The sequence below is a fragment of the Chelonoidis abingdonii genome, chromosome 7, assembly GCF_003597395.2.
Source record: "Chelonoidis abingdonii isolate Lonesome George chromosome 7, CheloAbing_2.0, whole genome shotgun sequence".
NCBI lineage: Eukaryota > Metazoa > Chordata > Testudines > Testudinidae > Chelonoidis > Chelonoidis abingdonii.
The window spans coordinates 80,642,652-80,654,935 of NC_133775.1; the positions used below are offsets into that span (position 1 = coordinate 80,642,652).

The window sequence follows — 12,284 nt, forward strand, 5'->3', positions numbered from 1 at the left end:
CCAAGAGACCCCCAACGGCCCCTGTCCTCATCACCCCTCTCCAGAGGGCCCCCTCTTTGTGTCAGACAACCTCCCTTCTCCCACTGCCTCCCCTGCTTCAGAGCTCCCTACCATCTCCCCCTTTGCCTCCCCAGCCCATTGGCCAGGAGGCTCCCAATTTATTGGCCAGCATGGCCAATGGGAGCTGCACCTGAGGCAGGGCAGTTGCTTGCAGATGCAGACCTGCCTGCTTGTGCCTCCACAGTATGGGGAGGGGAAGCCACAGGCACACCAATTCTCTGGATATTTAATTTCACTGAGGCAAGTAATTCAATGTACTCTTCCTTTCCAGACAGTTTGTGGCTTTTCCTGTAAGAAAACTTACCATTTCTTTGCAAAGAAGTCCATTTATAGTTTTTTCACTTGAGAAGTACATTTTCTGGTCGTTCATAAGCTCATCTATTTTGTTAACTTGGTTTCACAGGCAATTTTAAAAGTCACTTGAATTGTACCTGGTTTTTTCTATTGGTCCAAAAACACATGGAAGATGTGCAGATATTTATTTCTGTGGGCCAAACCACCCTGTATAGAAATGTAAATGTTGGAGCTAGAAAAGCTCTGCAAGAGTAAGGGTCTCTTCAGGAAACTGTCCTCAAGTTATTCATTCTTCTGGGCATTCCACTCTATTGTTTCCTCCTATAGTGATCCGTGTTTCCACCCACTGGGGAGAGGCAGAAGACTGAGTCAACCCTGCAGTGACTCTACCTCTACTCTTGTTCTCTGTCTGCTCCCTTGACCAGCCCCTTTGGTCTCCCTAGGATTGCCCCTACCATTACTCCTTCTGGAGCTTCTCATGAAGTAAAGTCTGCCATGACAGGTTCTTATCTCTGTAATGTATTTATTTTTGATGTATTTATTAAGTGTTAATTAATGCACTATGGGAGTCCCCTTCCGCCCTCTGTATAAACTGATCGTCTTCTTTCCATATGTTTTGTCCATAGGGTTTTCTGCAGCCCGAGGGCAGCCAGCAATAAACTCCGTGCTTTTGCAGTGGGGTGAGGAAAGGGGACAATGCGTTCCCTCTTTATGTGATTTGCAAGAAATATTATTCACAAGGTATCAAATGTGTTTAAATGATATAAGTGCCTTGTAAATATCCCAAAGCAAGCTCATTTTCATTGCTCGTTAATCGCATATACAGTATACACACCTTCCATTAATTACATGAGTTGAATTATATTATTATTATTATTATTAGCTAGGTTACTGAGGTTTTTTTGAGCATGGCAAAGCATGTGCTATTTTATGGGTTGAATGATAATACCCCCCACCCTCAATGTCCGTCACTAAGTTTGGTAATTTTGTCAAGTGTTGGTCACACAACATGGTGGTGCCTACTCCTGCCTTGTGCTTCAGGGGCGTCACAGGGTCCAGGGCAGCCTGGGGAGTTAACGGGGAGGCCTGGCGCTGGCAGCAGAGAGTGACCTGGCCCCAGCCCACTCCGCTCCACCTCACCGGCTCCCGGCATTGCTCAGGGGCAGGGGTTTTGGGGAAGAGGTGGAGTGGGAGTGAGGTGGAAAGAGGTAGGGTGGAGTAGGATTGCTTGCTGCTGTCGGCACCAGGCACCCTAATCCCCAAGGCCACCCTGGCCTCCATATTCCCCTGAAGCACTGGGGCCCCCAACCGGGCCCAGGGCGGTTTCCCCAGTCTGTCTTATGGATGGGATGGATTCACTTGGGCACCACCAAAAATTATACAAACCTGCCGCCCATGGTGGTAGAATCTCCATCCACAGAGATTTTTAAGGCTGGACTTGACAAAGCCCTGACTGGGATGATTTAGTTGGGAACTGATCCGGCTTTGAGCAGGGGGTTGGACTAGATACCTCCTGAGATTCCTTCCAGTCCTGACAAGTCTATGATTCTACACACACAAAACTCAGTCTACTGCAGAGTCTAGCAGGTTCAACCACTGCCACACATCAGCCTCTGCGGAGGGAAGCGTGAAGAACGACAGAAAGGACAGTCAGCTCCGACCCCCACCCGGGGAAGGGGGGCTCCGTGTGCCCAGCTCCGGCCTCTCTGGGGAAGGGGACAACTCAAACCCGCCCCAGTCCGGGAAAGCTAACGGAGGTCGCCGACACCAGCCCTCGGGGAACAGCGGCAGCGCGTTGGCGGCAGTCACGGCACCGGGCAGCCCCCGGGACCCTCCCGCCACCAGGCCCCAGGCAGGGAACACCAGCATCTGCCACTGCGCGCTCCCTCCCCCGGACTCTCCCGCTTACCTGGCCCGGCCCGCGACAGGGCTTCTGGCTCCCGCTCCGCTCGCCGAGTTCAAATTCGGCTCCAGTTCCAGGCTTACCCCACAAAACTCGCGATAACTAACTCCACCCCTCCCATAGGCCTCTTAGCCCATCAACGCGCATGCGTCCACCGACACCCCCTCCCCCCGGGCGTGCGCTCTCCACTATGTACGTGCGTGTACGCATGCGTAGAAGATCGCGGTCGGCCGGCGTTTTCCCACTGCGCATGTGCGACACACATAATTGACGCGAGCCAGCCAGCCACCCCGCTGCCGGTGTCTACCGAAGCGGCTGGCCCAGGTGTAGCGGGCAGGTTGGGGGAGCACGGTGCACTGACACCTTAGCGTGCGTATAACCTCCAGCGCGTGCTTGCAGCCCAGGGGAGAGCAGTGTGCAGAGGTGCACAACAGCACCCCCACCTCCCTGAAACTGCGCCCAGGTGGCTACCAGGATATATTTTGTCCCTTTTATTCCCTGTTCTGCGCTCTTGTACTGCTTAAACTCAGATGCGATGTTGAACACAGCAAATGGTTGAGACTAGACGGGTGTGGATCGCAGCGTGTATCAAAGTGCCGCACTATACTTCTCCCCCCACGGACACCGCAGTCCTGAAGTTCTTACTTCATATTCTAGAAGAATATGTGAATGTGAACTAGGAACTCTTGTTCATGCTTGCAGCATCCATTCACCAGGAGACTTACATTATCACACTGCAGTCTGTAGCCCCATGGTCCAAACTGCAGGACTATGTAAAGTTGCTAAAGTTTTAGTTTTGAAACTGACAAGAGTCGTGGGTCAAGTTTCATTGAAAGTTACCAGGAAGTAGGCTAAGTGTTTAAGTAACTGTAGCCATGTGGCCCCATCACAGCTACCCTGGTGGTCTCATGGCAGCCCTGCCTGCAGTCCCTCACCTCAATTTCCCTTCTTGATCCCCAAACAAACTCAACACGCTTTTTTCCAGTCAATCACAAGAGCCCTGCTAGGGTCTCATTTATTAAGTTCTAAACAAAATGCAAGTCTTCCCTACACCTGCATACTGGTCACAGTCCCTCCTGTCATAACAGGCTACTCCCAGCCCTTCTTAGCTGGAGTACTTCCCCTGGCCTCAGGGTCTTCCCAACAGGGGTCTCTCATTCACTGCAGTCTCACTCCAACACCCTAAGCTGCCCCCTTAATAGAACCACCTTCTGCTCTTTAAAGGAAATAGCCTGATTCCCCTGCAGTAGGGCTCATACATTACTCCTAGGGAAATTCTGCACCACTGAGCATATGCAGAATTTAATTCCTTTGCAGATTTATTTGCTTCTCACCAGAAAAATGACTTTCTGGTGGAGAACCAAAGGAAAGCCACAAGTCCGGTCATGTGGCCCTCCCCAGCAGTATGTTTCAGGTGCCCAGGGCAGCCAGCAGGGAGATAAATCACTGTCGGGCAGGAAGTGGGACTGGGGAAGACCCAGCTGGTGGCTCCTATCCTGCACCAGGCTCAGCTGCTAGTCACAGGTGGACTGGGGAGGACAGGTCTTCCTCTTTTTTTGCCTCCTGGCTGCTGAAAGCTCTGCAAACTACACACACACACACTTCCTGCTCATATCACTCCCCAGCTGCATGGGGAGGGATCCCTGCACAGAGAACTGCACTCGACATCTGCCTAACCCCAGTGCATCCAGACCCCTTCATGCCCAGATCCTCCTGCTGAGGCTCACTCTCCCACACTCAGAAGCCCCCTAATGAGCCCCACTTCCCCTGTACCACCCCACCAAGCCCCAACCAGCTTCACCCAGACCCCACCCCACTCAGCCCCCCTCCCCCAGTATCTGAATCCCCTACTAAGTCCTCCACACCCAGATACCTGCTGAGCTCTGTCCCCCCATACCCAGACCCCCCTGCTGAGCCCCAACCACCTTCACCTGGACTCCCCTGCAGAGTTCCATTACCGTAACAACCAGAACCCTCCCCACGATAAGCCCCTGTGCAACCAGATCCCTCCCCCACAACACACCACACAGACTCTTTTCAACCCACACCTAGATCCCCCCACACTTGGATCCTGCTTTGCGGAGTTTGCCTGCCCACATGGAGGGGCAGGCCTATGCTACCACTTCCATGCTGGAGCCTCCACATTTATTTGACAAATACAATTTGCAAAATTTTAAAATACTGTGTGCAGAATTTTTGTGTGTGTGTGCAGAATGCCCTCAGAAGTATTATACAGTTATCAGACTTGGCTTGCCCCCAGGCTCTCTAGCCCAAGGACAAGCCACCCTATTACAGTCATTTTGGAAAATGATACTTCTTTTCCTAAATTTCTCTGACACTTTTGGAAATATCATCAAAAACAAAAATTTTGGGAATGACAAGTTGTGACAGTGCTGCCCGTGGGAGCCAGCTGAGGTCACTTAAAGTGAACTGCAAACGGGGCAGACAAACCCCAGAAGCTGGTGGTTATTCAAATACTTAGATTTACCAAGCCAGCACAAAACAGCTGTTATAGTACCTCACTGGTTACTTAGAAGTTCAAACACTGCAGTTCCCTTAAAGTGCCTAGCCTCAGGCCTCCATCCAGACATACACGTCAGATATGATCATCATATCTCATCATATAAAAGAAAGGTTCTTCCAATCCCAAAGGATCAGTCACGGATCCAGGTTCAATTATAACTCAGATCTTACCCAAAATACACGCTAAGAGTCAATTCTTATTAACTAAGCTAAAATTTATTTAAAAAGAAAAGAGAGAGAGAGAGTTGGTTAAAAGATCAATATACATACAGACTTGAATTCAATTGTTGAGGTTCAGATAAGCTTTGTAGTTGCCAAAAGTCCTTTCAGAAATAGTCCATAGGTTATAGTCCTGGGGATCTTAATCCTTATAGCTTGAAACCCAAAACAGATCTGAGATGAAGCAGGATTGTGTCCCACGGTTCTTATACATTTCCACCAGCTTTGTGGCCTGAGAGGACAATAGGCTTAACTTTTCTTCTCCCAAACATCCTGGCAATTAGCACAGGGTAATTTATCCATTAAACAGTTCAGATACAGGTTACCACAACCTTCAAAGAGACATATAGACAATAATACTATTTCACTCAAGTATCTTCCTAAATGTTAATATTCCTTTTTTGATCTTTGAATCAAGTCTACAGCAATAGACAAGACTTGTTTGCTTACATCTCAAGACCTGAGCAAACACCCTTCTACCTCTAACAATGCAGACTTGCATTTCAAAGCTCTATTTATTTACATATTTTTCTAACCAGTCTCTAAAGTTCAGCCATGGGTCAGGTCAGAATGTGAGGTAATGAACTCTTCTGGCCCTGTCACCTTTCAATGAGATATTATATTACATTCATAACGTCAAACAAGGAAAGGGGTTTTGGCATTTTAAAGGAGAGGGCAACAGAAATTCTCGTGTATGCCATGTTCACAATCAGGATTGTTTGAAGTACAAAGATAGCTGTGCATCGAAGAGAGTGGAAGAGAAGTCTCTCATATCACAGCACTGGTGACTAGACAGGTTAGAGAGCAGCAGCCATTCAACAGACCACTTTTTGCATCCCCCACAAAAATACAAGAATAAAAGAACCCTAATACCTGGAAGTATCTTAGTGTAATTTCTGGCTTGACAAAATATGCATATTGATGTACAGTGTCTTGCAATACTGTGAATGCCAGACTGTAAATGGACACTAGTCTGTTATTTGTGACCAGCTGGACAAAAAATAAATTCAGCAGCCTTAAGATGCAAAGCCACAAAGCAATTTGGAAAGCATTATTAGCATATGGTTAGAAATACTAGGGAGAGTGCCAGTAAAGAGTCAAAACAAGGTGTTAAATTTTACTCTACTAAAGAAAAGGTTTTAGTAGAAATTGGATTAACAAGTTAAATTTAGACTAGTCTAGAGAGACAGGGTGGACAGGTTAATTAAAATGGGAGCTAAGAGCCAAAAAATTCTCTGTTTGAATCCTGTTCTGCCATGTTCACTGTATCAGCAATTGCTCTTAATGCCCATTGCTCAAATTTCTTGTCATAAAACAGGGGTAACACTTCCTTACTTATCTATCAGATTAATTATAAAGATTTGCCAATATTAGTACATCTTGGAACATATAAAGTACTTTGCAAATGCTAAGTATTATTATAACAGCCCATTAAACCAACTGTGCACTAAATATGTTTTATGTTTTAACAAAACACATTTAGTGCACTGTTGCTGTAATGTAACTGAGGCAAAATGGTAGCATGTATTTTAGAAAAAGTCATTCTAAGATTATGTAAAGCTAGTCTGCTGCCTTAGATATCCATTAAAGTCATGAGTCAGAAAATTTAAGCAGCTGGAAAATCTCCAGACAATCTTCTCTATTGTTCATACCATTTGTGTACACCTGTCAAAGTTAGACTCAGGACTTACAGTTTGTCAGACCACTCTGCTTTATTAGCACAGCGCTCTGCTAATACACCCAGATAATGTGAGCACCATACAAGACACAAACTATCTTATTTATACAGATAAAGGGGGGGGAGCACTTAGCAAGATAACAAAGGAAGCAGAATCTGATAAGTTTACCTGGGCTAGCCATGCATATCTTATTTCCTTACTTAACTATTACCGATCTTCTGTTAATGTTTCGCCATTAGCACCCTTGTTTATGCCTAATGTTTCTTTTCCTGGCACCTGTATTTCAATATTTCTTATTTCTGCTTAAAGGTACATACAACATTTCTTTAATCCATTCTTATTTTTACAATATAATTAATTCTACTTTCACACACCCAAGACAAATGAAGGAATAATTTGTATCAAATGCAAAGTGACCAGTCAATTTTTAGATGTAAAATATTTCCACATTAGCCACCTCAGAATTGGTTTTCCTTGCTACAGCATTTTAAGACACTGACTTGGGTACTTCAGACTTGTATTTCCCAACAAAAGTCTGCTCCCTAAAAGTTATAAGGAAGGAGATAAACAGAATAATCTACTTTTCTACAGAGAAAAGGAAATAAAAGCATTGATCCAGTAGCACACTTTGTGGAAGTAAATTGTAGATGTGTAGACCACTGTATTAATTGCTGTTAAGTCTTTGGAAGAGTGTGAGATTTGCAGTGTGGAGAATGACCATCTATGGAAATTTATAAAATTTCCACCACTGTGAATGGTGAAAATATAATTATGACTGAAAGAAACATTGAGATTCTATCACTATTAGACGTTACCATACTAGGAAGCTTCTATAGGGGAAAAATGTTTGTGATCTTGTTTTATTGTTCTAGTGTAACAATTTTTAATTACTTTGTGAAATTTGTAATTATTGTGAAAGAGTGTAATGAAGTGAAGGGAAAATGCAGGAAAGGCTAATTGCATCAGAACTTCTTATGTACAATGGCTTTTACGCACTGATCAAACATTTTGGTCTGAATAATTTCTTCTTGCTAGATATCTTTGTGACTGACATTTCAGTGAATGAGGTTTAAAGTGTTTCTTTCTCAATGCAACTTTCATTTTCATCTCATGTAGCCTACATGTATAGCTGAATTAGTATCTTAGGTATTGCTAATCATTCCCCCCACCACCTATCTGATCCCCATAATTGCTGCCTTTTTCTGTGGTACCACATCTAGAAATCCAGTTGCTGCTCTGATCTTTTGTATCTTCCTTGGGAACAGGGGGGGCTCTAGACATTTCGCCGCTCAAGCACGGTGCCATGCCGCGGGGGGTGTTCTGCCAGCACGCCTGCAGGAGGTCCACCAGAGCCACGGGACCAGCGGATCCTCCGCAGGCATGCCGCCAAAGGCTGCCTGTCTGCCACCCTCCCGGTGACCGGCAGAGCGCCCCACGCGGCATGCCGCCCCAAGCACGCACTTGGCATGCTGGGGCCTGGAGCCGCCCCTGCTTGGGAAGTGCCTATTACATTTAAGTATATTTTGTACATTAATTTTTCAATTTATGTATATATCAGTTAACTGTGACTTCTGACTTTATCAACACATGCCCTTAACACATCCCTTACTGTGACAACACATGGCCTTAACGCATCCCTTGTACAGAATGTAAACACAAGCTTTTGTCTTGTCCTCTCAGTGTTAGCCATGTCAGTACATAAATGTTCCTTAACAGCAATTACGACAAGTGGGTGGATTTGTTTCCTTTATCTAGGTAATTGAAAACTAAGACAGCTTTTGTGTAATCCCTACCTGGCAATAGCTCAATCAGCTTTGACATTGCTAGTAACATATGGCTAGACCGAATTATTTTAGCACTTCTCTGAGATAACATCCTCCAAATTAAGTGGAGAGTAGGCAAATTTGTTATAAGCAATTTTCCCAGAAGTCGGTAATTGGTAGCTGTTTTGAGTACCATGGCACAGCTGAGAAAGCAAGTGAAGTGTTGGCGGGTGGCATCCTTTACCCTGCAACATTAGTTTCCTCTGTGCTTGCCCTTTCTTTCAGTCCTATGTAATGAATGGTTAATGTTTTTTAAGCACAAATTTAAAACCTTGTCATTTCACCTCACATTGAAACCTCAGATGATATCCTGACTCCACTGAAGTCAGTGGGAAAATTTACATTTATTTCTGTGGGGTGAGGATTTCATCCCTTTTATTTACATGTTTCTTAAACTGGCGTGAAACCAGTAAGAGAGTTCTTCTTGCATGAGGCATTTATAGTTTTGGTTTTAAATTAAATCCAGTTCATGGATTCAATCTTTTCAGTATGGTTTAATACTAAAATGGAGATAGGTATTAATGCTGCTGGAATCTGAAAGAGACCCACATGCTTACAGCACAGCTTGAAAGCCAGTAATATCTTGTTTTTAATCCCAGCTGAACTAACTAGTGACTCTGACCTCATGCAAGTCACTTGATCTCATTGTACTTCATTCATCCCGTATAAAAACAGGCCCTGTTAGGAAAAACTGAGATGCAGTACCTGTTGTTCAGAGTATATTAGTAGGTATGTTTCCTGAAATGTAAATTAGTTCTTTTGATGTGTAATGGCATTAAAAAGGCACCCATGTAGTACTACGAGCACCTTTGATAGGATATAAACCTAAACAAAGACTAAAACAGCATCAAATCTCCAGAATAACTGCAGCTCCTTGCAAAGTAAAATCCAATAGGTTGTTCTTTCACCTCCAAAGCTCCTTTCTTCATACCCTTACTTACACCATGTGCACTCTTAGCATCAGCCCCTCTTCAGAAAGTCCAGGAAACAAGATGGGCCTTGTAACCTACTCTGAAGGTCAACAACCCCAGACTATTTCAATCCAGGGGCAGAAGTTTCACCTTAAAGGCTGCCTCACCTCCAGAAGATCTTCTCCATCATCCTCTTTTAAATTAAGGGGACTCAATCTAGTATCTCTATTGACCAAAAGTATTTGAATGAAGTAGAGTTTGTACATCACAGAAGACAAAAATATTACCTTCTCTAACTTCACATGGCAGCATCAGGTCTGCAACAGTAGCAAATGTTTCAAGGATGATTTGAGAATCCCTGTAATGGGCAATTTTGTGGAATAACTCACCTTGGGAAACATTCTTCCTGCTCTTAAACTGATAGTGTTGTATTTGTACCCTGAAGGACAGTATATATACATATATATAGCTCCTATACGCTGGGGTGTTATAAGATTATTTATTACTTTTATTAATTCTGATCAAATCCATTGCCTTTATATCTTATTTTCTGCCCTCTTGTTCTATTAGGAGTAGGGCTGTCAATTAATCACAGTTAACTCACACAATTAAAAAAATTAATTGTGATTAATTGCACTGTTAAACAATAGAATACCAACTGAAATTTATTAAATATTTTATATGCTTTTCTACATTTTCAAATATATTGATTTGTATTCTGCATAGTAATAGAAAGTGTACAGTGCTCACTTTATATTTTTGTATTACAAATATTTGCTTTGTAAAAATGATAAAAGAAATGGTATTTTTCAATTCACCTCATATAAGTACTGTAGTGCAATCTCTTTATTGTGAAAATATAACTTACAAATGTAGATTTTTTTTGTTATATAACTGCACTCAAAAACAAAACAATGTACAAAACTTTAGAGTCTACAAATCTACTCAGTCCTACTTTTTGTTCAGCCAATCACTAAGACAAACAAGTTTGTTTACATTTTTGGAGATACTGCTGCCTGCTTCTTATTTACAATGTCACCTGAAAGTGAGAACAGGTGTCTGCATGGCACTTTTGTAGCCGGCATTGCAAGGTATTTAGGTGCCAGATATTCTAAACATTCGTATACCCCTTCATGCTTCGGCCACCATTCCAGAGGACATGCTTCCATGCTGATGACACTCGTTAAAAAACAACAACATTAATTAAGATTTGTGATTGAACTCCTTGGGGGGAGAATTGTATGTTTCCTATTCTGTTTTATCTGCATTCTGCCATATATTTCATGTTATAGCAGTCTTGGATGATGACCCAGCACATGTGCATTGTAAAAATATTTTCACAGCAGATTTGACAAAAGACAAAAAAGGTACCAATGTGAGATTTCTAATAATAGCTACAGCACTCGATGCAAGGTTTAAGAATCTAAAGTGCCATCCAAAATCTGAGATGGACAAGGTTTGGAGCATGCTTTCAGAAGTCTTAAAAGAGCAATACTCCGATACGGAAACTATAGAACCCAAACCATCAAAAGAGAAAATCAATCTTGTGCTGGTGGCATCTGACTAAGATGATGAAAATAAACGTGCATCAGGCTGCACTGCTTGGATCATTATCAAGCAGAATCCATCATCAAGTGGTTGAAGCATTAAGGGACATATCAATCTTTAGTGCATCTGGCATGTAAATGCAACCACCCCATGCGAACACCTGTTCTCACTTTCAGGTGACATTGTAAACAAGAGGCGGGCAGCATTATCTCCTGCAAATTGCAACCAAACTTGTTTGTCTGAGCGATTGGCTAAAGGACTGTGTGGACTTGTAGGCTCTAAAGTTTTACACTGAAAAATAAAACAATGTAGGGTTTTTTTGGTACATAATTCTACATTTGTAAATTTAACTTTCATGATAAAGAGATTGCACTTGTATTAGGTGAATTGAGAAATACTGTTTGTTTTGTACAGTGCATATATTTGTAATATAAAAATATAAAGAGAGCTCTGTACACATATTGTGTTGTAATTGAAATCAACTTATTTGAAAATGTAGAAAACATCCAAAATATTTAAATAAATGGTATTCTACTATTGTTTAATCACGAGATTAATTTTTTTAATCGTTTGACAGCCCTAATTATGAGGTATCATTAATGGGAATGCTTGACACCTTCTTTATACCTTCTCCTATTTACCTCTTTAGTGGTAGTAAACTGGAGTGGATGTATGAATTTATTCTGTACCACAGTGACATTCCTAACTACCCAAAATTTGACTGGAAATAATATTTGCTTGTACAAGGCTGAGTTTTCATGTACCCAAAATTCAGTAATTTAATGCAAAGATTTTAACTCTAAATGCTTTTTTCTGCTCCCTTAATAAAAACAAGTGTTGGCACATACAATTGGTAGATCACAGTGAGACAGCCAATTAAGTAATTCAAGGTCTTTGAAAAATAAGATTGTAGCAATTATGCCTTAACAATATTTTATTGATGCAAGACTAATTTTCTATCACAGTGGGAAATAAAATATTCCTGATGATGCAGAATAGGATAAGGTTTGTTTAAAGAACTCAGCATCTTAAACTTTGAAAATAAATATTTTAAATAAAGAGCTACGATTGTGTCAAATTATTCACTGGTTGAAATAGGCCAGAACATCCCAGCCTGCAGTTCAGTACAGTCAGCATTTGGATTGCTTACCAGGATTAGCCAGCAAATTCAATTTAGGATGAAATCTCACTGACTATTGTGAAAGTAGAATGAATTATATTGTAAAAATAAGAATGGATTAAAGAAATGTTGTATGTACCTTTAAGCAGAAATAAAAAATGTTGAAATACAGGTGCCAGGAAAAGAAACATTAGGCATAAACAA

The 12,284-nt window shown here is 42.4% G+C and overlaps 1 protein-coding gene across 4 annotated transcripts in view; it reads right to left on the reverse strand.

The window, feature by feature from the left end:
* Nucleotides 1-2,406, reverse strand: part of SPDL1 (spindle apparatus coiled-coil protein 1) — a 66,741-nt gene extending 64,335 nt beyond the window's left edge. For all 4 annotated transcript variants that reach the window (XM_032803685.2, XM_075068070.1, XM_075068071.1 and 1 more), the window contains exon 1: nt 2,264-2,406. The gene's annotated coding sequence lies outside the window, so the exon portion shown is untranslated. The remainder of the gene's footprint in view (nt 1-2,263) is intronic.
* Nucleotides 2,407-12,284: the final 9,878 nt, after the last annotated feature.